The sequence below is a fragment of the Rhinoderma darwinii genome, chromosome 10 (assembly GCF_050947455.1).
Source record: "Rhinoderma darwinii isolate aRhiDar2 chromosome 10, aRhiDar2.hap1, whole genome shotgun sequence".
Taxonomy (NCBI): Eukaryota; Metazoa; Chordata; class Amphibia; order Anura; family Rhinodermatidae; genus Rhinoderma; species Rhinoderma darwinii.
Genome location: NC_134696.1, coordinates 5,097,224 through 5,113,511, shown reverse-complemented (window position 1 = coordinate 5,113,511; position 16,288 = coordinate 5,097,224).

Here is a 16,288-nt window from a genome sequence, read left to right as displayed (position 1 = left end):
GTCCGTGTGACCGCCGTTGTTTTAACAGCCGTCACACGGACGATTTACGCGCTTGTCTGAATGAGCCCTTAGACTAAAATATTTGCCCCAGATCCAACCAGCATCAAATATGTCTCACTATGGAAGCGCTGGTTAGTAAAAGCACAACAGGCTGAAAACCTGACCTAGAATTTCTCACAGCTGAGGGTTTGTTACAATTGTATCCAATCTAGACAATCCTCTGTGAGCTAAACAATCCGATACATTTTACCTGCATTGTTACATTGTAGCAAACTATAAGGACAAGAGGAGAGATTTCTGCTGCCTTCATCTTGATTGTCTAGTACGTTTTCAGCCTTTGGATACAGACAAGAATGTTTCCTTTCACTGACCGCAAGCAGAGATTTTTGAAAGTGGTAGAAATTTTCATCAAACCTTTTAAGCCCCAAGTAAAAGATCCAGGTAGGAATTCCCAGACTGGTTTATTTTCCTGGAGGTAGAAGATGGAGGGATGGGGGTCGGCGGGGTGGTCCGGGGATGATGCAGATGAATTTTGAGTGGTTGAGTTGTGAATAGTGCTGGAGATAAGGAGTGACAGGCATGTCGCACGCTCATCTTTATACATTGTGCGTGGCATAATCCTCCGCAGGGATCCTCTCTGCTGACAGGACATCATAAATGTCAAGGCTCGGCGCTCACATAATCATTGGCGTATTCTATAGCTCAGCGTGGTTCCTGTGCAGGGCGCCTGATAAACCGCGACTCTCCTTGTACAAAAAACGGATTTGTAAATGCAATGAATGGAGCATGAACAGGATATATCTCCTTAATCTATTCCTGAGAGTCTCGTACAAGAATAGACTGGAGCCCCCGGGAATCTGCAAGAAGGCGACTGTTTAATGACCTGAGGAACCCAAGATACGGGCGCAGGGGAGACGAAAATCCCATTATATGTGTACTATTAACCATGTCTTGGCAGAAGAGCTGACAATCCACTGGGGCTGTATACACTCAACACTAGTATGTCATGTGAGGCAGCGAACGTCGTGACCTCATTACCTGCAGTACGTGTTGTCATTTACAGTTCATGAAGCCTCCAGATAGACGTTTAGTGTTTCAATTCTTCACCATTTAATATTTCTGCTTGCTGTCAATGAATTGAAACATCCAGAAACTGAAAAGCGTTGGAAACCTAAGGCCTCATGCACACGACCATAAGGGTTTTTACAGTCTGCAAATAAGAATCCGACAGCTACGGATGCACATCCGTAGCCGTCCGCAATTGCAGAAGCGCCCATACACATTTATGAGCGAGTCTGTGCCGCAATTGCGGACAAGAATAGGACATGTTTTATATTTTGCGGATCATTTCGTCGGCACGGACAGACATCTGTAAATATATGGAAAGTTGTCCATGGCCAATAGAAATAAATGGGTCCACAATTTCAACCGTAATTAGGGTGCCGTAATTACGGATGAAAGCGGCGGTCATACGCATTGGGGCCTAATACAGAGGATTTGTTACAATTGTATCCAGTTTAGACAATTCTCTGGGAACTAAAAGGTTCAGATCCATGAAACTATTTATTAATGGTGTCAAAACTGTGGCGGTTTTATGAAATTGGCCGCAAAAAAAAGGTGATGAAAACGACTTATTGACATACATCCAAACACATCAGCAGCACGGATCTCTCTCCCGTCCCGGACTCGAGGCTGATACTTCTTAAAGAGCCGCTGTCACCAGTTTAACCCTAGGGCCAGTTCACACGGAAAACGCGTCAAAAAACGGATGAAAATGTCTCCCATTGATTTCAATGGGAGGCGGAGGCGTCTCGCGGGAAAAAGAAGCGACATGCCCTATCGTCGGGCGTTTTCGTCTCTGACCTACCATTGACATCAATGGGAGGCAGAGAAAGCGTATTTCGCTGCGTTTTTTGCCCGCGGCGCTCAATCGCCGTGGGCGAAAAACGCAGCGAAATTCAGCTTGCAGGCAGAGCAAAATCTGCCTCAAAATTCAGTTTGGAATTTTGAGGCAGATTTTCCACCTGCAAAAAAATCTGTGTGAACCCGGCCGTGCCAGGAAGTTTATCCGAATCTGCAGCGTCTGGAGGCGATGTCTGTTCAGTCTCCGGTCGCTCCGTGAGGGACCCGCGGGATGAAGTGACGTCAGCGTGATCTCGCGAGATCACGCTGTGCTGTGAACCAACCTGGGCTGGAATGGAGAGAAGTGTATGACGCTGATTGGTCGGCCTCATACACTTCTCTTTACAACGCCCACTTGGTGAATAGTAAATAAAACTTCCAGTTGGGCATTTATAAAAAATTTGCATAAATCAAAAAATGTTCATAACTTGGTCAATGACAGTAGTGATCAGCATCAAGGTGCCTATTAGATTGGGTAGGCGATCGGGAAGTTATAAACTGGCGACAGCGCCTCTTTAAGATCTATTCACGTGTCACGGTCAAATACAAAGGTTGTTACCTACATTGATACATTGTAACAAGCTGCAGCTGCGTGACCCAGACCAAGTATTTTATGCATCTGCATGTGAACAGGAGTGTTACCATTCACTAACAGCAAGCAGAGATCTTGAGAAATGTGAGGAATTTTATAATAATGTAGTATATTAGAAAGTTGCATTATATAGTGATGGGAAAGTGCACAGGGAAAATTCATTGCAGCATAAACTCTAAATGTAAAAAATGTACAATAGCGGTCGCACCCGGGTCTGGTGCCCGATGGGGTCCAAATGCCCCCGGTCCATAATAATACATTAGTATTATAAACGCCACATGGTAATTGGGGGGCCCTGTCACAGGTTTTGCATTGGGACTCAAAAGCTTTACTCATCTACATCTCCCCCCCCCCCCAATGTGGCAGGTGGGCCGCTTCAGTCCCTGCACCCCAGGTTTTGCACTGGGTACAGAGGTCGGTCCAGAGGAGCCCTCCGCAGAGGCGTAAGCTCCTGGGTCCTAATGCAAAATCTATAACAGGCCCCCCCCCCAATTACCATGTGCCATTAATGTGGCAGGGGAGATTATGAACCCACTCAGTCACAAGGGTGTGACTGCAACTACTCCACCCAATATAACTACACCCTGGATCTGCTTTACACTGCAGCACGTTCTTATGGACATCAGTCAGTGTTCGCCTTGTAGTGACCTACTCCGGGATTTCAGGTCGGCTTTAGAGTACAAGTTTGGAAATATATGCATACCCATGGACGGCTCAGCAGCACCTTGATCTGCCTACTACTTCACCCACCCTCCTGAGCCCCCCCCCCCCCCGCTCAGAGTGGGAAAAAGCCACGAACAATGCTGCGCTGAATCGCTCTGTCACTGCAGATTGTGTATGGCACCCTTTGTCAGGATCCAGCTGGGGATAAGTGACAAAGAAATCCCCTTCCTCACAGGCCGAGGATCCCGCATTCAGCAGCAGTCATGCAGAAGGAGACCCCGGCCTCGGCCCTTTCATATCCCCCCGTTTCCTTTTTGTCTGCGTTTAACAGAATTCCACTTTTACTACTTTTTACCACGTTGTGGGACACGTCCCCTCCATTGAGAGTCATGTACTTTCCATTATAAGGGACTATGAAAGGGTCCCCGACACTTCATATTCTCTTTCATGGTCGGCAGGTTTGGCTTCGGGGAGAGGGGAGATGAAAGGCGACGGCGGCCGCAGTCACTGGGGTTGCTATGGGATTTTTGTGTGGCCTGTGCCAAATGCAAAAAGAAAAAAAAATCAACCCAAATGGCTCACCTGCGGGGAGGATGAATTTAGCCGTTTCTTCTGTAGGCCTCGATCTCCTCGGTTCCACACTTTCTGCATTGGAAGCTGTCAAATGGCAACGCAGCGCAACAAAAGAGCGGGGGCTAAGAGAAATGGCCTCTCCTCAGGGGGGATTACAAAGCCGAGGAGGGTCCCCGTGGGGGATGATTAGGGTCCAATTTAAGGGTCAAGCTCTGTGGAAAAGGCTCATGCTGCTCTGGTCTATGGTGGGACTACCTGCCTGCCGGGCTGGAGTGTGTCCTGAGCCAGTGGGAGCCGTAGTTCACAGGTGACTGCGCAAAGAGGCCTAAATGGATGCAGAATATAAAGAAGGAAATGGGGGGTCTCAGCTACAGCGCCGGGAATTCCTACACTTCTACTACATCCCCTATATACTCGTAGTTTTATAGACATTTGCTCGATTGGCTTCAAATGTATAACATTTGAGGATTTTTATAACTATCCAACCTCAAAGTCAGGTCCCTGCACTCATCTCAATGACCGTGCGGACCACAAGCCCGGACTACTGGACATTTGATTTCACTAATATAAAGCGCCCCCCCCCCCATAACTATATGGTTTATAGCTACATATAATCTAATAGTTTATAATAGTTATATTCTTGTATATAGGGGCAGTATTATAGTAGTTATATTCTTGTATATAGGGACAGTATTATAGTAGTTATATTCTTGTATATAGGGGGCAGTATTATAGTAGTTATATTCTTTTATATAGGAGCAGTATTATAGTAGTTATATTCTTGTATATAGGAGGCAGTATTATAGTAGTTATATTCTTGTATATAGGAGCAGTATTATAGTAGTTATATTCTTGTATATAGGAGCAGTATTATAGTAGTTATATTCTTGTATATAGGAGCAGTATTATAGTAGTTATATTCTTGTATATAGGAGCAGTATTATAGTAGTTATATTCTTGTATATAGGGGGCAGTATTATAGTAGTTATATTATTGTATATAGGGGCAGTATTATAGTAGCTATATTCTTGTATATAGGAGCAGTATTATAGTAGTTATATTCTTGTATATAGGAGGCAGTATTATAGTAATTATATTCTTGTATATAGGGGGCAGTATTATAGTAGTTATATTCTTGTATATAGGGGGCAGTATTATAGTAGTTATATTCTTGTATATAGGAGCAGTATTATAGTAGTTATATTCTTGTATATAGGGGGCAGTATTATAGTAGTTATATTCTTGTATATAGGGGGCAGTATTATAGTAGTTATATTCTTGTATATAGGAGCAGTATTATAGTAGTTATATTCTTGTATATAGGAGCAGTATTATAGTAGTTATATTCTTGTATATAGGGGGCAGTATTATAGTAGTTATATTCTTGTATATAGGAGCAGTATTATAGTAGTTATATTCTTGTATATAGGGACAGTATTATAGTAGTTATATTCTTGTATATAGGGGGCAGTATTATAGTAGTTATATTCTTTTATATAGGAGCAGTATTATAGTAGTTATATTCTTGTATATAGGAGGCAGTATTATAGTAGTTATATTCTTGTATATAGGAGCAGTATTATAGTAGTTATATTCTTGTATATAGGAGCAGTATTATAGTAGTTATATTCTTGTATATAGGAGCAGTATTATAGTAGTTATATTCTTGTATATAGGAGCAGTATTATAGTAGTTATATTCTTGTATATAGGGGGCAGTATTATAGTAGTTATATTATTGTATATAGGGGCAGTATTATAGTAGCTATATTCTTGTATATAGGAGCAGTATTATAGTAGTTATATTCTTGTATATAGGAGGCAGTATTATAGTAATTATATTCTTGTATATAGGGGGCAGTATTATAGTAGTTATATTCTTGTATATAGGGGGCAGTATTATAGTAGTTATATTCTTGTATATAGGAGCAGTATTATAGTAGTTATATTCTTGTATATAGGGGGCAGTATTATAGTAGTTATATTCTTGTATATAGGGGGCAGTATTATAGTAGTTATATTCTTGTATATAGGAGCAGTATTATAGTAGTTATATTCTTGTATATAGGAGCAGTATTATAGTAGTTATATTCTTGTATATAGGGGGCAGTATTATAGTAGTTATATTCTTGTATATAGGAGCAGTATTATAGTAGTTATATTCTTGTATATAGGGGGCAGTATTATAGTAGTTATATTCTTGTATATAGGAGCAGTATTATAGTAGTTATATTCTTGTATATAGGAGCAGTATTATAGTAGTTATATTCTTGTATATAGAGGGCAGTATTATAGTAGTTATATTCTTGTATATAGGGGGCAGTATTATAGTAGTTATATTCTTGTATATAGGAGCAGTATTATAGTAGTTATATTCTTGTATATAGGGGCAGTATTATAGTAGTTATATTCTTGTATATAGGGGCAGTATTATAGTAGTTATATTCTTGTATATAGGAGCAGTATTATAGTAGTTATATTCTTGTATATAGGGGGCAGTATTATAGTAGTTATATTCTTGTATATAGGGGGTAGTATTATAGTAGTTATATTCTTGTATATAGGGGGTAGTATTATAGTAGTTATATTCTTGTATATAGGGGGTAGTATTATAGTAGTTATATTCTTGTATATAGCAGCAGTATTATAGTAGTTATATTCTTGTATATAGGAGCAGTATTATAGTAGTTATATTCTTGTATATAGGGGGCAGTATTATAGTAGTTATATTCTTGTATATAGGGAGCAGTATTATAGTAGTTATATTCTTGTATATAGGGGGCAGTATTATAGTAGTTATATTCTTGTATATAGGAGGCAGTATTATAGTAGTTATATTCTTGTATATAGGAGCAGTATTATAGTAGTTATATTCTTGTATATAGGGGGCAGTATTATAGTAGTTATATTCTTGTATATAGGGGGCAGTATTATAGTAGTTATATTCTTGTATATAGGGGCAGTATTATAGTAGTTATATTCTTGTATATAGGAGCAGTATTATAGTAGTTATATTCTTGTATATAGGGGGCAGTATTATAGTAGTTATATTCTTGTATATAGGAGTAGTATTATAGTAGTTATATTCTTGTATATAGGGGGCAGTATTATAGTAGTTACATTCTTGTATATAGGGGCAGTATTATAGTAGTTATATTCTTGTATATAGGAGGCAGTATTATAGTAGTTATATTCTTGTATATAGGGGCAGTATTATAGTAGTTATATTCTTGTATATAGGGGGCAGTATTATAGTAGTTATATTCTTGTATATAGGGGGCAGTATTATAGTAGTTATATTCTTGTATATAGGGGGCAGTATTATAGTAGTTATATCCTTGTATATAGGGGGCGGTATTATAGTAGTTATATTCTTGTATATAGGGGGCAGTATTATAGTAGTTATATCCTTGTATATAGGGGGCGGTATTATAGTAATTATATTCTTGTATATAGGGGGCGGTATTATAGTAGTTATATTCTTGTATATAGGAGCAGTATTATAGTAGATATATTCTTGTATATAGGGGCAGTATTATAGTAGTTATATTCTTGTATATAGGAGCAGTATTATAGTAGTTATATTCTTGTACATAGGGGCAGTATTATAGTAGTTATATTCTTGTATATAGGGGGCGGTATTATAGTAATTATATTCTTGTATATAGGGGGCGGTATTATAGTAGTTATACATTTTTGTAAATAGGAGGTACTAATATAGTAGTAAAGAGAAGAGAATGTGAACTCTGCTCCTTCCTGAGACATAATGGGAAGAATATTCAGAATAAAATTCTTATTTTCTGACATTGATTTTTATGTGTCATTGAGGGATTCTGACTTCATTGTTTCTTGGGAATGTCATTTGTGGTTGGGATAAGATACAATTCTATACAGAGACATGATGAAGCTTTGACATTGTTGCAGTCCTGTGTTACGAGTTCCATGGCGAGTCTCTAAATAACAAGTCCCTGAATAATGGCCAGAGAGACGACAATCTATTTACTGGAGGGATGAAGTGCTACAATGACATCTTCAGTCTTATTTCCAGTTTCATGTTTGCAAACATTGCATCTTGAAAGCTCTGCCATGAAAGAGAACATTGTTGGTGGCACATGAAATGGAGGGGTCTTTCTTGTCCTGCACGTGTGACCAGAATTTCAAGGGGGACGATGCAGAAAGCGGGATGTGCCGCCCGGAGACTGGAGAAGTGTCCTGCAAACATTCGAGATGTTTGATGACGTGACACGTTCTTGGCTGGAGGAAGTTTTTTTATTAGCTTCTCTCTGGTGGGAATGTGACCATAGGACAACTAACAGTCCTCACCGAACGTCCATGGTCCCTGGGGGCTGCTTTGGCTTTGTGGTGGTTCGGATGCTTGTCAGTATGGGCTCAAGGGCTTGGAGATTTTGGGTAAATATAATGGATAGTGGAGTTGGGGTAGGACCTTATGGGTTGGTGAGCTCTATGAATTGTGGTGGCTCGACTGATGACATCATAAGGCCTTTTTTTGCATTCTCGTGCTATTCCATTACCGCCATAACAGCCAGACCCCCAACATAGATCATCATAGAACCCGCTACTCACCTTATTTTGCTTCAATAGAATAACATGGGCTCCGTGTGTCGGTAAAAGGCGGCGTATTATATCCATGATAAACTAGCCTTGTGCTAGGACGCCGTGGCGGGGGTCTCACTTATTGCACTTTGCACTTTCGCATGAGAGCTACCATGACTGCAACGTGCTGGTAAAGTGTTACATGCGGATTTGGACGGTGTAGTCAAATGGCGGTTTACTGCCGCGACTACCACAAAATTGCGGCTAAACGCAGAGGTATTGCAAAAATAAGGCATTTGCTGCAATAAACCGTGACTTGACCGCACCGTGTGAATATACCCCAGGGATGACTGTACACCATGCGGCCGCACGTGGTTTACCGCAAATTGCTGCAGATTCGAGGTGAGTACAGGTGAAATAACAATAAAACATTTGCTGCAAAACTTCTGCAATTATTGGTAAACCGCGTGCTCGGCTGTACAAAATGACCGTAGCTCAGTCGCATTGTATGCCGGATGTATTTACATGAGTTATTTTTTCGCAGTTTAGTCGTGTTTTTTACAACATTTTTATAATGGCAGCAAGACTGTGCCGGTTTTTGCCGTTTACTCATGTAAATGCAACCTTGCTTCCGGAGACAGGATACGCTGCAGATTTTCCACAATGGAATAATGTGCAAAAAATATGCAGCATTTGGGGTCAGTTCACACAGATTTTTTGGCGCTGATTTTGAGGCTGAAAGCGCGTGGGAATCAGCGCCAAAAAACTGCCAAAATCGCCTTCCATAAATTTCAATGAGAGGCAGAGGCTTTTATTTTTTCCCGGGCGTCTTTTGGTGCTCACGGGAAGAAAAGGCGGCACGTTCATCCTTGCCGCGGTTTCCGCTTCTGAGTTTGCATTGAATCAATGGGAGGCAGAAAAAGACCGCGGCGCTCGTGCAGGCAGATCAAAATCTGCTTCCGAGTTTTTTCTGCTGCAAAAAAACTTTGTGTGAACAGGGCCTTTCAGTAGCAACAAAGTGGATGAGATTTTAACTGATGTCAACCCCAGTCCGCCGCTAAAATCCGCAGCATGAGAATTTATCCTGCGGATTCTGAACCGAGATGCTGCGTTTTTTTAACCCATAGACTTGTATGTGGGCATAAAATGCATTGCGATTCTGCAGTCAAAATCGCAGCTACATTACATATTTGCAGCTACGTCGGCAGTAAAAACGCATTATTTAATGTTGACTTCTGTGACAAATTCCGACCCGTGTGAACGTACCCTCTGGGTCCATTCAGATGTTGCAGTTAAAACCGCATCAAAAAAACGCATACGAAATCCGCGTGCATTTTTACCCCATTTTGATGCTTTTTTTTTATGCACTTGCAATAAAAAACGGTGCCGTTTTTCCATGCGGTTTTAACCGCAGTGCAGCCACTAACTCTGAATCAGCCCTTAGGCTACATTCACACGGGCATTGCGCATCTTAGACGTGGAAAACTGCTGTTTTTCACATCCGAGGTGCATATGTGCTCTGCGCTGCGGGACAATCAATGGGAGTAAATTTTGGCCGTTTTTTTGCCACGGCATAAAAGCTCTGTGTGAACTGGGCCTAAGACTCCCAATGAACCCTTCACATTTTCTGTGTGCTACCACGTGGAGAAACGAAGTTTTGTCATCATTTCTCTGATCTCACCTGGAGTAAGACGAGTGGTAATAAATGGTTTCCATTTTGCAATGAATCGCGTTACCTTCGTGTTTCTTTGCCTTTCGGCTTCAATTCTATCAGCATATAAGTATCATTTCAGCTGATCTCACACATTAGTTATCGAGGCGGGTGCAGGTTTAATCGCACCTCAAATGCAACTTCTAAATGGACGCTTCGGCTGGGTTCACACTGTGCGTTTTCATTGCATTCGTAACATGCGTTGTTGTTTTTTTGTTTTGGTAGATGATCCCCATGTCCCACTATAGGAGTTTATCAATCAAAACAAAAAAACGCATGTTAAGTACTTGTCCACACGCAGCGGAATTGCTGCGTATTTTCCGTCCGGAATTGCGGGCGGAAAATACGCAGCAGAATACAGTAGCAGCAAATCTCATCCACACGCTGCGTAAAATTTCCAACCAGAAATTGACCTGCGGTGCGTGTTTTTCAGACATGTCAATTCCTGCTGCGGACAGTGACTGAATTGCTGCGTTTTTCAGAGGTGACGTCACCATCCCCCAACATTGAGAAAAACGCAGCAAAATACTCACCATTTTTTGCCGTAAAAACCGCAGGAAATCGTGCGGTTTTTCCGCAGCTGAATTTCTGCTAGTTTCTCTGGAATTGCCCTAAAGATCAATGCACACGATGCGTATTACGTGCGGTTTTGTCACGCATATTTGCATGCGGCAAAAAACGCAGCGTAATACAGTACCAGCATAGGCAATGAGATTCCAGGGAATCGCATTTACCCGCACGTATTTCCGGAACGGCAGCATGTCAATTTATCTCTCAATTCCACTCGCGAATTCAATCTCCCTAGTTCTGGAGAAATGCGCAGCAAGCATGAAAACACTGCGACTTATGCAGCAAATGAGTATTTTTCCTGCAAATTTCTTGCAGTTTCCTGTAGTTTTGCTGCATATTTTCCGCAGCAAAATACGCAATGTGTGCGTTCAGCCTAAGGCTGGATTCACACGAGCATGTTAAATCCGTAAAGGACGGACGTATTTCGGCCGGAAGTCCCGGACCGAACACAGTGCAGGGAGCCGGGCTCATAGCATCATAGTTATATACGATGCTAGGAGTCCCTGCCTCGCTGCAGGACAACTGTCCCGTACTGTAATCATGTTTTCAGTACGGGACAGTAGTTCCACGGAGAGGCAGGGACTCCTAGCGTCGTAAATAACTATGATGCTAGGAGCCCGGCTCCCTGCAGTGTGTTCGGTCCGGGACTTGCGGCCGAAATACGTTCCGTCCATTACGGACGTAACATGGTCGTGTGAACCCAGCCTGAAGATGCAACAAAACCGCAGTGTGAACCCAGCCTGAAGTCTGCAGGTAATCAGTGGGTTTCCACATTCAGGGTATGTTCACACGAGGGCGTCCGTAACGGCTGAAATTACGGGGATGTTTCAGCCTGAAAACATCCCCGTAATTTCAGCCGTACCGGCATGTGCAGGCGCTTGAACGCCGCGTCCATTACGGACATAATTGGCGCTGCTATTCATTGGAGTCAATGAATAACGGCTCCAATTACGGCCAAAGAAGTGACAGGTCACTTCTTCTACGCGGGCGTCTATTTACGCGCCGTCATTTGACAGCGGCGCGTAAAATACGCCTCGTGTGAACGGACAAACGTCCGCCCATTGCTTTCAATGGGCAGATGTTTGTCAGCGCTATTGAGGCGCTATTTTCGGACGTAATTCAAGGCAAAAACGCCCGAATTACGTCCGTAATTAGTGCGTGTGAACATACCCTCAGACTCATTCCTGACAGGTGAAGCTTCCAGAGACATCTCCAGCAGGTTGTACTGAGCTCCATGACTCTCCTCTGGCGCTGTCATAACTTCTGCGCTGATCGAGCCGCCGCGCACCTCTAGATTGTGTCATTATGAAGTGTCCAGGAGTAACAACCGCTGTAGGGTGAGGACCGCACGGAGCCATGGAGAGCGCAGCGGGGGAGCATATTCTGCCATAGAACAACACGTCCTGCCAATGTACAGGGTGTAAGTATATAGGAGTATATGGCCGGGTTCCCACGCAGCGTAAACACTGCAGAATTTCCGTAATGGAAATCTGTGTTTAAATTTCGCAGAATTTACAGTAGCAGTAAAGTGGATGAGATTTAGTAAATCTCATTCCCACCCTGCGGCAAAAAACGCAGCGTAAACGTTAATAAATTCACCTGCGGTGCGGAATTTAATTCCGCAGGCTGTCAATTAATTCTGTGTTTTTGGTGATTTTTAAGTTGCGGGTTTTCCCCGTTGAATTCAATGGGATGCAAATCCCAGAACAGAGAGCTAAGTGTTGACACGTTTGCGGTGTAAAAGCACCAATTACGGGGGGAAAAATCGCAACTCTGGGATAAAAAAGTCAGACTTACCCAGAGCGCCCCCGTTCTTCCTGCAGTCCGGACTCCTGGGATGACATTTCATCCCATGTGACCGCAGCAGCCAATAGCAGGTTGCAGCGTCACATGGCCTGCAACGACGGAGGGGGCGAGTATGAACGCTTTCTTTCGCAGCGGAATTTCCGCTCGGAAAACCGCACCACAATATGGTGTGATTCTTCGAATGGAAAGTACTGCGGGCTCCCGGTTGGATAAGCTGCGCCGTTTTAACGCAGCGTATCCGACTGGTGGGAATCCGGCCTATAGTAGGTTAGTGTTCCTGATAGTATGCCTAGTGCTCTACAGAGGTGCAGCGCTTTATACCTCTGGTAGTGAAGGGGTTAACAGCAGTGCTCTAATATTCCTAGTAGTTTAGGTTGATAAAGGGTTAATGGTATTTTTTCTAGAAGTCTGGGCTATTAAGGGGACAGTCTCACGTAGCGGCTGCAGCGCGGTCCTGCTGTTTGGTGCGTTTTTCCAATAGATTGACAATAGCTGCGCGTGAATAAAACTGCTGTTTACCTGCAAAATTACACAGACCCTGAGCTGAGCAGCGCGTCCCTGTGGATTTCGGCTACACTGATCGCAAGACCGTACCCTCCAGAGGTTAATGCAATTTCGTTAACCCCTATTTGTCCTGTCCGTATGGATATACCCATAGAGTTACATGATAACTTTTTGCTGCCTGCAGTCACCACTAGGGGGAGCTCACTACATACAGATATATACAGCTCCCATAGAGTTACATGATAAAATTCTGCTGCCTGTAGCCACCACTAGGGGAAGCTCACTACATACAGATATATACAGCTCAAATAGAGTGACATGATAACATTCTGCTACCTGCAGCCACCACTAGAGGGAGCTCACTACATACAGATATATACAGCTCAAATAGAGTGACATGATAACATTCTGCTACCTGCAGTCACCACTAGAGGGAGCTCACTACATACAGATATATACAGCTCCCAAGGGTTACATGATAACATTCTGCTATCTGCAGCCGCCTCTAGGGGGAGCTCACTACATACAGATATATACAGCTCCCATAGAGTTACATGATAACATTCTGCTACCTGCAGTCACCACTAGAGGGAGCACACTACATACAGATATATACAGCTCTCATAGAGTTATATGATAACATTATACTGCCTGCAGTCGCCACTAGGGAGAGCTCACTACATTTTGATATATACAGCTCAAATAGAGTTACATGATAAGATTCTGCTGCCTGCAGTCACCTCTAGGTGGAGCTCACTACATACAGATCTATACAGCTCCCATAGAGTTACATGATAACATTATACTGCCTGCAGTCACCACTAGGTGCAGCTCACTACATACAGATCTATACAGCTCCCATAGAGTTACATGATAATATTCTTCTGCCTGCAGTCACCACTAGGGGGAGCTCACTACATACAGATATATACAGCTCCCATAGAGTTACATGATAATATTCTTCTGCCTGCAGTCACCACTAGGGGGAGCTCACTACATACAGATATATACAGCTCCCATAGAGTTACATGATAACATACTGCTGCCTGTAGCCACCACTAGGGGGAGCTCACTACATACAGATCTATACAGCTCCCATAGAGTTACATGATAACATTATACTGCCTGCAGTCACCACTAGGTGGAACTCACTACATACAGATCTATACAGCTCCCATAGAGTTACATGATAAATTCTGCTGCCTGCAGCCACCACTAGGTGGAGCTCACTACATACAGATCTATACAGCTCCATAGAGTTACATGATAATATTCTTCTGCCTGCAGTTACCACTAGGGGGAGCTCACTACATACAGATATATACAGCTCCCATAGAGTTACATGATAATATTCTTCTGCCTGCAGTCACCACTAGGGGGAGCTCACTACATACAGATATATACAGCTCCCATAGAGTTACAAGATAATATGTGAAATTCATTAAAAAGCTTGGTATGAGAGAACTTGACACCTGTCCTAATCGCCTTTAGGATGAACTGTAACACCGTCTATGAGCCAGACCACATCAGGACCTGACCCCGGTAATATTCCCCCAGAGAGGAAAGCATTCCCATAACACGAACGTGTGCGTTTTGCGCGCGCAAAAACGCAGTGTTTTTGGCGCGTTGCGGTTCCGTGTGGGATCAGTATTTGATGCGTGGCTGCGTGATTTTCACGCATATGGCATCCTTATGACACGCGGTTTCGATGCTTAGAAACTGCAATGAACGTGGTGCTTTTTTTACCCTTCATTTATTTAACAACTGTAGCGCAAATCACGCGCATCACACGGAAGTGCTTCCGTGTGCTATGCGCGATTTTCACGCACCCACTGACTTCAAGTATAGGACATGTCGTGAGTTTTACGCAGCGGACACACGCTGCGTGAAAATCACGGAATGTCTGAACGGCCCAATTCACTAACATAGGTCCGTCCGACGTGCGTGATTTTCACGCGCGTATCACGGACGTTAAATACGCTCGTGTAAATAAGGCCTAAGAGTGGGATCCAGCCCCATATTACTGCCTAGAGTTGTGGAATGAGAAAATGTCAACATATAACAGGACAGGTACATATATAGAGGGTGTCAAGGTGTCCGCATGTTGAGTGGGTGGCATTGTGCGGCAGGAGGAGGCGATGTTTGGGGTATGTGTAATCTTGGAGAGGGTAAAATTGTTCTAGATTTCAGTTGGGGTAGATATTTATTTGTTTAGATGTTTAAATTGATGGCCTATTCCTAGGATAGGCCATCAATATTAGATCAGTGGGGGTCCGACTGTCAGCACCCTCACCGATCAACTGTTTGTAGGGGCTGCAGCTCCCGCCTCTTCGTTGTTTACATGGTTCTCCTCTCCGTTCGTACTTACACACGCTGTCTGATTTGTAGCGGCTGTACAAGGTATTGCACCACTGTCCTATACACACGAATGAGCACCGCGCCCCTTCAAACAGTTGATCGGCGGGGGTGCCGACAGTCGCACCCTCACAGATCTAATATTTGATGCCCTATCCTAAGGATAGGCCATCAATTTTAATAACCTGGCTAACCTCTTTAAATTCCTCCTTGAGCTCAAGATCTCTGCTTGCTGTCAGTGAATCTTACCATTCCTATCAACATCCACAAGCTGGAATCCTCTACAATCAACAGCCATTAATAAAAAAGACCGGAAGGAACCAGACTATGTTCTTTACTGGGTCTATTTTTGCTTATAGTTTCATGGTATTGATCAGAAGTCTACAGCCTGTACGTTGGGGTCTAAAAAGGGCACCAGAATATGCTTTTGGGGTCCCCTGACTGTATACATTACATTCTGATGACTGGAAGCCCTTCAACAGGAGTCCTACTAAAACCCTTGGCATCCTGTTGGGCGGCGCGGCAGAGAAGTCCACATTACGGGTGCAGTCAGATATTTTTGACCACGAGAACCGGCAGCTTTTCATTCGCCCATTCTAGGTCGAGGCTCCTAATGAATTCCACCCATGGTCACTTGTCCCGGCGTCTCTGAACGCCCCGTAGACACTGATGGATGACGGCGTATTTTTGAACACTATCTGTGAATTAATATTTATTTCCGAAATTTTCTTTCGTCATGGAAAATACTCGGCATGGAAATTTCTTTATTATTATTCCGACACGGTCCGGCCGTTTTAATTGAGAAAATGGTCAACATTTCCCCAATTATGTTGCGGTAGAACAATGGTGACCTGACAAAAGCATCATTCAGGACTATACAGTCCCTAGTGTTGGGTCCTAAATGGTTCCTTCATCACTTTCAGCGCCATCTTGTCAGCTTCTCAATGGGATGATAAATGGCCCTTACATCGAACTCTTAAGTGGTACAAATTTCCTACAGCTAATTATGTCTGTACCTCACCGGGAGAGAGAGAATTGTCCCAAACAAGAGGTGATGAT